Source organism: Myiozetetes cayanensis, unplaced genomic scaffold, assembly GCF_022539395.1.
Source record: "Myiozetetes cayanensis isolate MyiCay16 unplaced genomic scaffold, myiCay2020 scf33, whole genome shotgun sequence".
Classification (NCBI taxonomy): domain Eukaryota; kingdom Metazoa; phylum Chordata; class Aves; order Passeriformes; family Tyrannidae; genus Myiozetetes; species Myiozetetes cayanensis.
This window is the reverse complement of record NW_026087555.1, coordinates 3,727,736-3,743,267: the sequence shown is the minus strand read 5'-3', so window position 1 is coordinate 3,743,267 and position 15,532 is coordinate 3,727,736. Positions and strand designations below refer to the sequence as shown.

At 39.3% G+C, this 15,532-nt stretch overlaps 1 protein-coding gene across 7 annotated transcripts in view; it reads left to right on the top strand.

Moving 5' to 3' along the window:
• Window positions 1–523: 523 nt before the first annotated feature.
• Window positions 524–15,532, top strand: part of PTPN13 (protein tyrosine phosphatase non-receptor type 13) — a 125,129-nt gene continuing 110,120 nt past the window's right edge. For 6 of the 7 annotated variants that reach the window (XM_050327367.1, XM_050327368.1, XM_050327366.1 and 3 more), the window contains exon 1: window positions 838–942. The gene's annotated coding sequence lies outside the window, so the exon portion shown is untranslated. Of the gene's footprint in view, window positions 630–837; window positions 943–15,532 lie in introns of those variants that run through there. The other variant, XM_050327365.1, reaches the window with a different exon arrangement.

Below are 15,532 nucleotides of genomic sequence, written 5' to 3'. Positions count from 1 at the left end.
GAGGAACCCACCGGAGAGGCTCCAGCCCCACTGCATAGGTGAGCAGCAGGTCCCCACAGTGGATTTCCCATCCATAAGAGAAAAAGGAGCCTTATTAAAAAAAAATTAAAAAATAAAAATCAACTTTTCACATCATCAAGTGGACCTTTTCTTCACCGCAGTTTGTCTCACAGGCTACAAACAATGGCCCTCATTTGAAAGCTTTGCCTTTACGGCTTTTGTTTAAGTTTGAGGACCAAGACTTGCAAGGATGGAGAGCAGCCAGAAGTAAGATCACCCCCGAGGAAACCAAACCAAACCAAACCAAACGCCTTTGGGGCCAAGAACAGGCTGCCGACACCAGGACTGACGTTCTACCCCACGAGTGACTTTCGAGGCAGGGCGGGAAGGGGCCGGGGCCGGCTTAGACCGGGCACTGCGGGAGCGGGCGGAGCCGGGCGTGTGTCAGCATCTACCCCTCCGCCTCAGGGGGAGGAGGGAGGAAAAAAGGAGGGCGCGTCGGCCGTGGGCGGTGTGTGCCCGCCTTCCCTCGCTGCTGGCGGCCCCGAGGGGCAGCGACCGGCGGAGAGACGTGGAGCGGAGCGGGCAGCGGCAGGGCAGGGCTGGGCCGGCGAGGCCGGGTGGCCTCGGTGGGTACCGGGGCGCTCGGAGGGGCGGCTGCTGGCGGAGGGCCGGCCGTGCACAGCAGGAAGGAGGGATGGAAGCACGGAGGAGGGAGGGAGCCGCGGGGCGGGGAGCACCACCCCTCCCGTCCCCTCCGCGGCGGGGCTGGCGGCCGGCGGGGCGGGAGATGCTGCTCCGCGCTCCCTGCCTGCCTGTCCGCGCTCCCTGGCAGGGGCCGAGCACAGCTTTGCTACGCGGGAGGTCGAAGCTTCGGGCTCCTCGGGCTCCTGGGTTCTCCACTGCCTCCCTCCGTGCGCGATCGGCGGCTCTGGAGCGGTGGTAGGTTCGTGGCTCCCGGAGAGCCCGGCGCAGCCGCTCCCAGGTCAGGGGAGAGCCTGGCGGCGGCCTCCAGAGAAAAGGTCTGTCCCCGAGGGAGGGATGGCCGCCGGTGGATGTTTGACCGCCTGGCCCCGCTTCTCGCAGGGTGGCGGGGGTGCCGGCGGCAAGGTGCGGGAGAGGGAGAGAAAGGCCGCAGGGAGCGGCGGGTGGTGTTAGTGCTCCCGCTGGATCGCCTGCCCGGGTCCCCGAGGGTCCACCTGGGCTCTCGGCAGCAGCGGGACACGCTTCTACCGGCGGAGAAGGGCTAGGCTTTTTGCTTGCGCCAGCCAAACAAAGCAGCTTCCCCCACCCCTGGACTTCTTAACAGAGGGGAAAACTTTTTTCCTTATTAACGTTTTTGGAGGAGCAGAAACGAAGTATAAATCTGTCGGCCGGCGATGAGAAATAGCGTAGGTTTCATTGGCTTTTTGTCTTCCAGCAATCGACACCTCCGCAGACCGCAGGATAATCTCTCTCATATTCTAGATTGTGTCATTCTCTTTAAATTGCATGTTTAAAACAACAAAGGCAGTGACTTCATAGGGAACTGCCAGGAGCTGTTCTGTACCCCTCCTGTTTACTAGGGAAACATTTGGGAACCGGTTTAGGATCAGAAGTAAATGTAGGACATAGAAACTGTAAGGTTGGTTGCAGGTAATCTGTGTCTAGCCATCTTATTAAGGTGTGAGTTTTGGAGAAAGGAATATGAAAGCCTTTGCATGTGGAACTAGCCGGGGCAGTAACCAAGATCAGTTCATGAAGCCTTTTCAGGGAAGAGAACGTGTTTTATGAAACTGTACAGCAAAACTGAGTCAGAATACACAGACATTTTCCTGGGGGCTTAACTTCATGTGAGAAGGCAGTCATTGAATATGTATTTTTGGAGGTGTCATGACTCCCAGGTCATTTGTTTGGGCTCAGGTTAGTGAATTGATGACCTTTAATACCCAAAGTAATGTTTCCAGAGCAGGACTGCTTCCTGTGTTCAAATTAAACACCAGACCTCTGACTTGCCTGTGCAAGTCTGTGTTTGGATGACCAGAAATATGTTTTAAAGGTATTTCTGCAAGAGTTAGAATCAATCAGGATAGAGATACAAATAGGAAAACAACTTAAATAATTTGGTTCTTGTGCAAGAAATACCGATGAGGAAAGAGTAAATCTAGTTATAGAATCTTATGGTAGTGCAGTTACAAGAGAATTTGCTACCACTCCTAATGCTATCAAATGTACCTATCTATTCAGCTTTCACATGGAGCATATGTGTTTCACTTGGAGTGTCTTTTTGGCAACAGGCATGTCTTTCCATAAACAGCTTTAAAATATAAGCAACAATTTAAAGAAAGAAGTCAATGACACTAAGAGAGAGAAAAATATGCAATCTAACTTTTAAAGATATTTTATTACTCCTTTTTAACCTAACAATCCTGTCAGGTGACTAGAAAAAACCATGAAATGTATTTTTTCCATAATGGGACTTTTCTTTTGCTCGTGCGTGATAAAAAAATTGAACCTTCTTTACATTAAGGTTTTTGTAATGATTTTTTTTCTCTTCAGAGTGTGGTTGGTTGTTTTTTCAAGTTAAAGATATAATAAAAGTAAATACTTTTGAATATACCAGATGTAAAAGGAGACAGGCTGCATGACGGGGTGTTGTTATAACAGCTTAATTAAAAAAAAAAAATCTCTTTATTCTGAGACTATTGTTGAGTGGAATTGGAGGCTTTGAGAACCACAGGCTCAAGGACACTTGAGTGGATGGAAGAGCACGCATGAAACAAGGAAGCATCTATGAGAAGGATGAGCTGAATATTAAGGAATGAGTGAGTGCACGGCATGTATTTTCATCAGGATAAGTAAGAGAGCCTATGGAGAGGATGCGATCCAGGAGTCTATTCACAGCTTCACAGGCCCTTGAAAGTAAAAACGGGCTGTGTGGATGAGCGGTAAATAATCCCTGCCACTGGTCATCACAAGCCTGTGATAACTTGTGTGTAGCATTGTCATTTTGGATGCCTTGAAGGGAAGTAGTGAAGAAGCCTAGGAAAGGGAGGAGATTGCATTCCTGTGAGTGGGAAGTTCCCAAGGCACAAATGTTGCGTTTGCTTATTCCAATGGGAAGAAACTTGTTGTGTTCCTTTGCTTTTTATCCTTTGTGGTAGGATCTTTTTCAGCTGTATAGTTCTTATAAAGTGAGTATCTCAAAGAAGGGCTATATTTTACTGAAATGCAGTCTATTATCTGTTTACTTTTTAAAGAGCACAGCAGAGCAAACATTTTTATTTTTACATGTGGAAGAGAAATTGTTTGGCACATAGCTATTTTTCTCCCAACCAAATGGAGGTATGAACAATAATAATTAGTGGTTGTATAGTACAGTAAATCTTCAAAGTACCTTCAAATCTTAATCAACAAACCTTAATGGCATGCTATTCCTGCAAGAGAGGTAAGCAATTAGACAGATTGGGCAGACTCTTAAATGGAGTTTATTGTTGAAGTGCCAGTCAGTTTCACAAAGCTCTTTATCACTGAAGTCTCTGAATACTGCTGGATGTTAAATGGCTTCAAATATTTATATGTTGAAACACATGACAGTATGGCCCAGAGGGCCTTGTTATTATAGGCATTCTCTTGTTTAAAGTTCTTCACAGTTAAGGAGACCTTACACTTGAGAGTCTCTCTGGTGGTTGTTCCAGAGCACCTGTCAAGACATTAACTTGAACAAGAGTAAGGTCAGCTCTTTAAGGGGAGTGGTTTTCTTTTGAAGAGCTTTCCAATTTACTTGTGTGACAAGCCTAGAACCTGTAGTCTACTGATGGTGAAACTCAAAGTGAGTTCACCAGAGTCTGTTAAACTGAAGAACATGTAAGTATTGATCTGGCTGCTGCATTTTGGACCCTTGAGAGGGAGTGTTGGTTATCAGCCCAACAGCCTGTCAGTCACCCTTTTTTTCCTTTTGCTTGCAGAAGAATTGACTGGAGTTTTGCTGTTTTGAAATGAGCTAGTTAGTGGGACAAAGAGATTGAAAAGCAAGTCTTGGGGTACTGTGTCATGGTGCAGAAAATATTTGTAAGCAGTTGCCCTGGGCTGTTGCTTACCATGGGACAAGCGTGGATGGAAGGCTACGAATACCAGAGTAAGTTAATCTTGTATGTCACCAGTTAACTATTAATGAAATCTGTGCATCTGTAAAGAAGGGTGGAACTTCAGAAAGAACTGTTTCCCAGCCCCACCTCCTCCTGAAGTACGGAGAATGAAGCTGGCATTTACAGATGGGAAGGGCAGAAGGTGACTCTTTGGTGCCGTTTTCATTTTGTCCGGGCTTCTCTTTCTCCTGGGCCAGTTAAATACCTATTGAGGAACTAGGCGTATTCTTTGTGCATCATTATCTATTAAAAATGTTTTCATAAAAGGCAATGAATTGAGTAGGCCGCCTTGGGACAACGATATGCCTTGTAAATTTGAAATCCAATTTCCAGGATAGAGATCTGCTCCAGTTATGACTCTCTGTAGGAAGAGTAACAGAGGTGAGAAGGCTTTGTTCTCAGGGTTTCATCTGTTGTTTTTTATCTTTTATGTGTAAATTTAATGAGCCACAGAAATGTCTGCATGTAATATGTCAAGAATTAAAGGAGACCCAGTATTAAGACTGATTTTTGATTGGTGGTATTTATTGGGAATACTGTAGTTTTGCCAGACATTAAGTGTTTAGGATTTGTAGATGATAGGGTAATGTCAGATTTAGGACTAGGTGTTGTGCCAGTTCATAGTTCGTGCTTCAGTCAGACATTAAATTAGGTGATATGGGGCCCTTGGAAAAGGAAGGGAAGGTTTATCTCCTGTTTTGTAGCTAAAAGTAAAGCGGGGGGGAAGAATTGACCGACTGCAGAATAATGAAAATTTAAGTGCACAAGTTTGGAATTGAACACAAACCTTTTTATAAATTAATCTGATGCTGTCTAAAACCCCCACTTTTTTTTAGGAGACTTTGAGACTTTTAATTTCTCTGTGCTTTTACTTGGTCGGAGGTAGGATATGGTTTGCTGGAGTTATGTACTTTCTTTATCCAACTCTGGCTAGATCTTTTTATTTGTTTGTTTCTTGAAAATTGTCTTACTAAGGAGAGCTTATATCTGTGGGAGAAATATGGGACAGAACATCCTGTAGAGCTTGCTGAAATTTTTGAAAGTGAATCTGAAAATGGTTTGCATGTGATATTGGCATCTTCTCTGACTATTTGTATGTTGTGTAGGTACTTGGTTTCAGGCACATGTGGAGAGGTACCTCGGAAGTGGTGTATATGAAGTCTGTTTTATTTAGAAAAAAAGCCCTTGAGCTGAAAGGCTACTTGGGTGACTTCTCTTAAACAACACTGTTGCAGCTTGTATTTGTGCTGTAAACTTGAAATTGATGCTAAATTTATTAGGAAACACTCCTGTTTATTTCTCAAGTAAAAGAACTTAAGCAGAGGCTCTTTCCTGGAAATCTGGTTTTGTTCCTTGCTATATAATTTCTCAAGGGTAGAATGCTGTTAGATCATACAAATACCTCATTTTTTGAAGGCAGAATGTGCTTTTCATCATAATGAATGCTGAACTCTAACTCGATAAATCAGTAGAAATACTGGGTTCTCCTGTGTTTCATATTCCAGTTTCACAACAGCTGTAAAAGCTGTTTTGGCTTCATCTGTATATGCATGTAGGTGCAGCTGATGTTCTCCAGCAGCCAGATGACCGTAGTCTTCCTTGCATGTTCCAGGATGTCCTCGTGTATTGGAATCCTAGCACCATACTGTGTGCTGTATAAAACTGACCACACTAGTTCGTTGTAATAGCATAGTTATGCCAGTGTATTGCAAATTGTTGCATTTTTGTCAACTTAAAATGCTATTTTAGAGTAGATGTTGAAAGTCATAAAGGTTTGTTAGTGAAAATAACTTTCATAGTAAAGTTACATGCTTGGAGATGTCAGCTTCTCTGAGTCTAGTGTGTATCCTATAGTCTGTTTTTATTCATGTAATAGCCAGTGTTGTGCTCATGTGGTGGGCAGGCCCTCAAAACCTGTTAGAGAAAAAACCTGAGGAACTGAGTGCAAAGGTTTTCTAAGTTATTACTGAGTATGGACAGAACATGGCTTATCTCATCATCTCAGGGGTTATAGACACTCTCATTTGCAGCTCCCTGTTTGCACAGGGGAATTGGTTCCCAGTGATTAACTTTATGTTTCTGATGAGGATTTTTTCCTTTTTAATGTTAATTTCTTTAGCATCCATCTCAATGGTGTGTTTATATTTTACTGTGTTTTCTAATTTTCATATAGACCTGAATGGCTAGATAGGGGAGATAAAAAACCACCCCAATGAACCCGTGACGCAGGTGGTTCCCGGGCATTCTTAAGGTCACCAGGGAAAGGTAATGGGACTTGACTCATAAAACTATATCTGTTGCAAAGCAGTTTTTCAGAGACCCTGTAGAACATTTCTGTGGAAATATTAACCACAAAATCTTGAACTTGTAAGCAACCTTATTTGGTGTTAAATGTGTGCCATCTTCCTTGATGGGACTGTTGACTTTTGCTGCTAACCACTTCTATATATTGTAATTTTAAAAGATTACATGGACTAAACAGAGAGCTAAATTAAAGTTTGAAACTTCAGCTGTTAGAAAAAGTGCTTCCTAGCAAAGTCATGCCTGGTTTAAATCATGAAAGATTTGGACTTGCATATTGCCTTGAGCAATAGAGAGGCAAAAAAGTGGAGCATTTGGAATTTTAACCATACATAGATAGTCAAACTTTATATAACTTTTCTACCTATTTTCCTCATCAGAGTATCAGTGCTGTAAAGCATCTTGCTCATTTTTCTTCTCTCACCATAATTCATCAAGTGCAATAGTATATTATTACTGATTTTGGCCATTTCTCTCTTCACCTGATTTAGTGTTTCAACAAAAACAAAACTTAGAGAAGGGAAATGGAGCAGGAGTTTTGCCTTTTAGTATCCTTGCTGTAAAATTAGTAAGTGGAAAATCCCCTCCTAGTGCTTAGGATTATGGTCAGTGAAATAATAGCTCTCTTTTTCCAAGTCAAGGCAAAGTTGTATTTGCCTTCAATGAATTAATGTGGGAGTTTGAATCCCAGGCAAGCAAATGGTTGATATGGCTGTACAAGTGCTGCTTTAATTCTTTGCTTTTTAATGTTAGTGAGTAACAGCACACGTGTTACTTTGAGAGACATCTCTGCAGTTTATGTCGCTGACTGGACAATTGTGTGGTTAGGTTTATGGAGAGTTATCCCTCCAGCAGCCTAATTAAAGACTATGTGTAACTTCCTTAAATGGGATATTTCAACAGGTGATAAATACTGCTTTCTCCTTCAGAGGTTTTCTTATGGTATTTCTTTCAAGTGCCTTAGTGTGTTTTAACTATTTTTCAATGATTGAGGTGTAATTTTTGTTTGTTCTTCTGAAGCTGGCTTGCTTTCATCTTCTGTTAGTCTCAATATTGGACTTTTTCACATTACTTTGACATTTAGGAAATAAGAGAGTACTACCTAAATGCATGCATTAATCAGAAATTTATTTGTCCATATGCTCCCTCTGCACTTTTCAGTAAAGGATTTATCTTAAAGGAGGATAGAGATGTCCAGCCTTCATAGATTCTGTCTTTCAGAGGTTTTGTGTATCTTCAGTCATCTCTTCTCTGTTCTTAGACCAGTGGTCCTGCATTTGAAGGAATTTCCTCTTAACCATTAGAGAGAGAGCTTCCGAAACACTTGAAGAAAAATTCAGCTTATTAATCAGTGCTAGAAAATTGTACAAAAAGTGGCAGCAACAAATAACAGCACATCTAATGAATCCACTGAAATATTAAAAAAAGTTGCAGTCTAGGGAAAACTATGATTTTGATGATATTTTTCCATAAAAATAATGTTGACATTTTTGCATGCTGGTGTTTGGCATCTGAATTGAGACACCCTGAAGAATGATGCGGATCTCCCTACTAACTTCACTGGAAATTTGAGTAGGATGCAAGTGGAATACGCATGCTGTTGACATCCTTATTGGTAGGTAACATTAAAATAGACAATGCGGCATATATCTGTATGTCCGTAAATGAAGAAACTGTTCTGCACAGGAATAGCAGTTGTGAGCTGTTAAATGGCTTGTATCTGAAAAAGGAAGGAATTCTTTTACAAGGTAGCTAGAATACCCACACAGCACCTGGAAAACTTGGACCTATAAGGTCTAGCTTGTGAAAATGGTGTTAGAAAATTATATTTTTTGGCAGAGCAAACAGTTTGGGCAAAAAGGAAGGTGGAGAAGAGAAGGGAGGGAGAAAAAAAGGTTGGGCTTATTCAAGGTGTGCTGGGATACCTTTAGTTCCCTCTAGTTCAGGTTTATGGGTTTTACTAGAATGTCCTTATCTCATGACCTGGTGGTTGAGGCCTCTGTGCGCAGAGGTTTCTTCCTCATAAAGGTATGAATTTTCAAACCTTCAAAGCTGCAAGTGCTTTTGGTGTTCCCAGCTTATTGGTCATATTTAAGGCCTTCAAGGGTTAATAATTATCTGATGTGTTTTTTTGTATTTTATTTGAGTTTTTTTCTTGCGTTTTTTGTAGTGTTTTTAGAACTGTTTGCCTTCTTGCCCCTTTTATTTGTAAGGCTATTCGACTCTGAAAATAAGAAATCTGCCTGGGAAGTCTGCTATAATGATCCATTTAATAAGAACTGTAAGAAATTTTTGAGGAAATGCCAAAACTTTAGACTTAGATTTCCTGAAAGAGGTTTCTTCTGATACTGTTTATCTGACAAATATACGTGCTTAGTAAAACAAGCTCATATTCAAGAACCTTACATTTTGTACAGCTTAATTTTTCATTTTGCCTGTTATTGAATCCCTTGAATGACCTTAATAAAGAATTTGAAGATTATCTGATTATAAAGATTTGCTAGCTGGCAGTGCTGAAAATTTGTTTCATCAGCTATATAGACTCATTTATTAAGTGGCTTTGGAGTGAGGTTATCGCATGTATGGAACAGCCCAATCAGCCTGGAGCTTTAAGCACGTGGGCTAACACATAGAACTGAATTACTGAAATACCTGTGTAAAGCTCCTTTATGTTAGATTTAAATGGTGTGCTCACTATGATGGGTACAAGACTTGGGTGTTTGAGAAGTGTGATGCATTCTAAAAATTATGTGGGTTTCTTTTTTTTTTAAATTCTTGTTTGTTTTCAGAGTATTTTTGATACCATTGTATCACATTAGCACTAACGTTTGTTTTAATCTATTGGCAAACTGTTTCAGTAAGAACAGTTTTTCCTAGAGTTCTGTCCTCTGTGTGTTTGAGAATACGCTAGGTAAAGGAAGAAAACCTTAAGCCTACTTTTTGTTGTTTTGTCTCAAAATACTAAGGAAAATCCTAAAGATGTTTTAGTAATATTTTATTTGCATGCAGTGTTTTCAACTGAGAAAATATTTAGTATGATGGAAAATTGTTTGGATTTGTTGGAAGAAAACATTTTCTGTTATTTTTGGTAGCTGCAGACATTTAGTGGTGGTTGATAAAAGTCAGGCGACTTTGAGACATGACTGCATCCTTCATTCAATGTGTTCTTCTCTAGGGAAATTTGAGAAATAAGTTACTGTTTTCACAGCAAACAAAAGAAAATACTCTTTGTGAACTACTTAATTACATCCACGTTACTGGAGCAAAATGTCATGTGCGGTGAAAGTGTAAATGTGTTCAGAAAGGGATTAGAGAGGTGACTATTAGATTTGACTGTGCAGCTCTAACTGTTAGCTCGGGAACTCAGTAAACTGCTTATTGCCAGGAAAGGGGATTGGAGAGGAAGCCTGATACAAGTACACTACTTCTTGTATCAAACATTGCTTAGGTTTCTAAATACCAAAAGAAGTGGGAAACTCTTCCAAACTAAGAACTTGTTTAATCCTTTAAAAAAAAAAAAACAACAAAAAAAACCAAACACAAACAAACAAAAAAAACAACCGCCTGATAAAAAAATCTTTTGTGTTCTACATCTGAAGTTTATGTGTGTCCACATGAACTGACTTCCTGTTCAGAGAAAAACCTAGAAGAAGGGAGAAGTTTCCACCTAGCTGAAGAAATGTAAATGTGTAGCTATCTGGTTCAAGCTGAAGTCCCTTGCTTGTTCTTTCATCCTTTCTGTCATGAAATCTTTATTCCCTTTTCTTCGGACTGCTATGGAGGGATTAAATGGTGGATAGTCAAGTAGTGAAGGGAATTAATTTTCATTTATGCAACTCTAGAGTAAAAACGGTTGCTCAGGGAGAGAGGAGAAAGACAAGAACATCTTGGTGATATCACGAAGTTTCAGTTGTAGTATTAGTTGTTATTGAGGAGGAAAGTGAAAATAAAGTACTTGATAAAATAGTAATATGGATTATATAAGTAATTGTCATTCTAAATGCTATCACATGAAAAAGCATGTCGAAAATCAACTTCTGGAGGCATAAGTAGTTTGATTACTTCTGCAGATGAGAAACATGTTGCTTAAGAAGTGAAGGACATTCTGCAATGATAAGAGACATTATTTTTGTTCTTGCTTGCCTCAATGTCAGACTTTGCTTTGTTGATACCAGCATGTTGCTGGTGTGCTGTGTGTGCTTCTTGGCCTTGCATACTGAAATAGCTTGAGAAGAGCCTTTTTCAATGCCAAGCCATAAGTTTTGTCATATTGTCAGATACCGGTAGAATTTTTGTCTTTAACTATTCAGTGTTAGAGAGCAGAAAAGAATCAGCAAATTGAATTTAATGTGGTATGTGAAATTTCCCTGGTGCTTGCACAGTGCAGAATATAGTTTGCAATGTTATAAAAAATATTTTTGTGCTTGACATAAACTGAACTCTTTGATAGACATGTTAATTGTCACTGATTCTTTCCCACCCGTTGTCTTTGCTTTGAGAATATTAAAGAACTGAAGATCACAGAATTTAACTTTTCACCATAATATGAACTGCTGGTTGGGAAGTCTGCTGCTGATGCAAAATCAGTTTGTTCTGCTTCCCTCTTCAGTGGTTTTAGAAAAATGGAAGAGAAACTACTACCTGTCTAGACTTTAATAATTTTTATATATATATATACATATATATATATATATATTTACTTTTTATGTACACAGCATTCATTTCAAGGCTTATGATGTATTTTCAATGACAGGCTATAAATGCCGGTTAAAAAACCCTACCAACAAACAACAAAACACAGTGGTTGTGCTAAGAAGTAATATGCATCTAATAAGAGCAATTGCTTTTTATAATAATTTTGGAACCCCAATGTATAATGTCTTTAAACTGTTTTCAAAGAATTTGTGGAACTCAAATTTTTCTGTGTGACAAAAGCTCTAATTAGTGACCAGCAGGCTCTTGGGTATATAGATCAATGGTAAATTGTATGAGACTTCTGGATGGGGAAAGTTTGGATTTCCTTCTCTTTCCTTCCCCCCTGTTGTAGACTGGTGGTGTAAAATAAGGGCAAAGTCTTACAGCTGCTTTTACAGAAGTAATTATTGTAGACAATCACTAAAAAAAAAAAAACCTGCCAGCTAACCTAACCTTCAGTTAATTTTTTTACCAAAGCTCAGAATTTTAATCTATACCTTTTAAAATGCAGCCTGTGAATGGTTCTATGCATTTATTTCCCCCTAAATGACTGGTATAATATTCAGCTTCTAGATATGAGGATGAAAAAGAGCCAGTAGCATAAAACGAAATCATAAAAGCACTCAAAACAATTATTTGAGGAAAAAGTGCTTTTATTCTCTAATGGATTAGTAATGATCCACAGGATACCTTAGTTTTGCCAGCTTAGCCTCTATAATAATTCTTTAATTTATTTTTCTTGTGTGAAAGTTACCAGTGCTCCTAACTGCTACTTTGTCTCTAAGTTTCGTGTTTCTTCTTTGGCTGGAACAGTATATATATGCTTTAGTGCAAGCATACTTTCTTTTTGTTCTCTCTTTCAACTGTCTGATGAGGTCCTGGTTCTAGCTTCTGTGCTTCTGCACAGTGAGGAATCTGTGGATAGCTCTTCCCACTGTGGACTAAGAACACGTTACATTCTCCCGTGTCTGAGATTTAAATGTCAAGACTGAAGAATTTTGTTCCTTCCCTCCTTTCTTTTTGTTTCTTCTTACCTCATTTCTCAATATCAAACTGGGTATTTCTGTAAGGGTGAACACTTGATGCTTCTCACTGATTGTTAGTACTGCTTTTTCTCAGGTAAGTGTGTATGCAGGATGAGGTAAACCAGTACAACAGGTCCAGTTTGATAAACTATCATTCAAATTCAGTATTTTGTAAGCAAAGTTTATAGGGAGTGCATGATAGTGAAACAACATGTATCAAATTTGAAAATGTTTTTAACTATTTATGAAACATTCAAAAGTTTTGAAATCTGTTTCAGATTACTGCCCTGTGTTGTTTGAAGCATTACATTTATGAATTTTCCATGTGCTGTGTCAGCAAATAATCTCTTTCACATCTTTTCCGAAGTGTTTATTTAGCAATGGAAGATGGGAATAAGAGTTGAAGAGGTTCTGCCCATCTCTTTTCTGACACAGATTTGTGATTTTTTTTTTTTTCATAAAAGCAGGACTTTCTCTTAGAAGTTTACGCCATTTATATACTGAAAATGAAAATAGTATATTTTTTAAACTATACCCATTTTTTTTTAAGTTTACAAGACTAAAATTGAAGTACTATGCTCAGGACTGGAAGAAAATCTAAATTCTTTTAAAAGTTCTAGGCAGGCATGTAAGGTATGAAAGTTGGTATGTTGTTTGCAGACTGTGTTGTATAAGACTTGAGCTCTCAGGTTTTGAAGGGAGGAAATTTTTTTTTTTTTTTTTGTGTTGGTTTGGTGTTTCAGTTTGTTTTAGGTGGTTGTAGTTAGTGTTTTCTTGGGTCTCCATGAAATAACTGTTACAGAGTCAAGCTGTTGTACATGAAATTATCAAATTAATAAGAAGGCAGCAAATTTTGATACCTTCTTTAACTGGCCTAACTCCCTGTGGTCCCCCTGCATCAGTAAAAGATTCAAGTGCTGTTATATTATCCTTCTATTCTTCTTTCACTTAATCCCTCACTAGGGCAGTGGGTTCATAGATTAATATGACCACCTGCTTGGTTCTGTTCCAGTACAGCAAAGATAATTTGTACCTGGGCATTATCTGTGTATGTCTTCAGTCTGTCTAGCTTTCCATTACTATTCATAGGAATGTTATTAAGAGGGATGATGCTGTGACTCGCTTTTCTCTCATAGTTTCTAGGCCTGTAAAGGAAAAGTTTCTGCTAGTTTGCCTTTATTGTGCAACCCAAATGTGTAATATGGTTCTTTGTTCTGTCCTCTACTAATATGAATGTTTATCATCCAGACAAAGCAAAACTTCCCTGAACTCTTATTTTTTTGGTGATAGCAGGCTTGGTGTTATGTCATGGGAGGAGTTGCTGCTAGCTTGTTTTTCCTGTTTTGTTGGCAATGCCATCTTCCTTAGCTTGTCCTGTCCTGTAATCTCTCCAAGTACCAAAACATTATGGAGTGCTATAAGGATAATAATTATCAGATGGAGTTCTTTCTCTATTCTGGTGTATGAAGTTAAATCAAGTCTGTTACATCGTGGGCTATCTGTCTGTCTTTACTATAGATCAGGAAGTCTGTTTTGTGTGGAAGGTCTACTGAGGAGTTGTATAAATCACTCTCGCAGATTTTTCGTGTTGGTATCAATTGATACTGAAGCTTATGTTCATTGTGGTGAGGGTCTTTCTTACACTCCAAATTCCATTCTTGGCTTGGAAGGCATAGGTTTAGTAAGCATTCAAGGCTGGGCAGCAGTAACAGGTAGATGAATCTTTTGTGGAAGAGAAATGGCATGCTTTCCCATCTAACAGGAAAAGGACTAATAATCATATCACCTTTGAGGGCAGTTAAGACATGGAAAATATCATGGCTGTAGGACTGAATAAATTATGTGTAACCGCTGAATTTAAGATGAATAATAAATTGGGTGTGTATTAGAAATTTGTTCAAGGGGTAGTATAGTCAATTTAACAATTGTTCACTTGTAAACACGTACTGAATCATGCAGTATATAATTATATATTTTTCTGAAGTGTGGTGAGCAGAGTGACAGGCTGAGGGACTCAGGTTAAATGGTCAGGTTCTGATTAACTTGTATGATTTTGGTACAAAGCCATATGTGCTGTGTCAACTCATGTTTTGGAGCAAGATCATGATTTCCTAACCATAGGCATTCCAAGTCTTCAAGTGGCTTTGTCTACTAATTAATCTGGAGCTAAACCCTCCTAATTGCAGGATTTAAAGAAGACTGTATAAGCTGCTTGGGAAGGTTTTGGCCTCCATAAAGAGCTTATTTAAAAAGCAAGCATCCAGGACCAAAAATCTTCATGTTTTGTGTGGAATCTTTGAACTGATAGCTATCTCTGTACATGCTGCTAAATTAGTTGGTGATAATTGTCATAGAGGCTGTACTGTTCTCAATACTTGGTCCACACCACATCTAAAGAGTTTAGTGGGCAAACAATAGGTAGATTTTGATGTGTGTTATCAGTTGAAGGAAGTGGATCAGCTATGGATAGTTGGATAAAGAAAATCTGCTTTAAAAAAAAACAGCAATATTTTTTTCAATTGCTGCAAGATGGTGGCAAGTAATGTGCTTAGAGACCTTGATAATGATACATTTAACAGAGACATTAAAGAACTTGAGAAACACTGCAGTATGAAAATACCAGCAGCAGATGACTGAGAATTTTGGGAAATCCTATCCTATAATGAACCAGTAAGGAATAATATCCTTCCTAAAAAGCTTGTCTTCCATTTTCTGGGCAATGGATCTGTTTCACAACATGGAAGTGTACATGGCATGTTTTCTGTGCTCTCTCAGATTTTTGTGTGTCCTGCAAACTGGTTACTGGTTGAGAGTGTGTATGCAGAGAACATGCACAGCTTTAGTCTTAAAGTAATATCTGTATGTGTGAGTATGGAGGGAAGTGCAGAAAAAAGGGATCTGAAATCTGAGAGGATAAATGATTACCTTAGTTGTCACAGCTTCTGTGCTTGGGACAAGCAGGTGTTAAGCAGAAGAAGAAATCACCGTGTTTGCACTGTGTGACTCAGAGCTCTGTTATCTTCTATATTATCCAGGTGGGTTTTTTTGTTAATGATTTCAACAAATATTTTTTTATATAGTTCATGTCTGGACCTTACTGCTAGATCACCTAAATGACATTCTTAGTTACTGGGTGAAAAAAATGAGATGTATCCTGTCGAGGTTGATGTTAATGAATTTCCAACAGCCTTATCTTCAGCTCAGCATCACTTCAGGAAAGGGAAACATCTTTTATATTACTTGAGCAGCAGTTAAGGGCTTTCAAGAAGCAGCAGTTAAATAGGTTACTTTTTCTCTGGAATGTTAGTCACTTATGGAGAGAAGAATTTGCTGTGAAGTCTCTTATGAGGACAGGGGTATAAACAGATGATGGATGCCATTGAA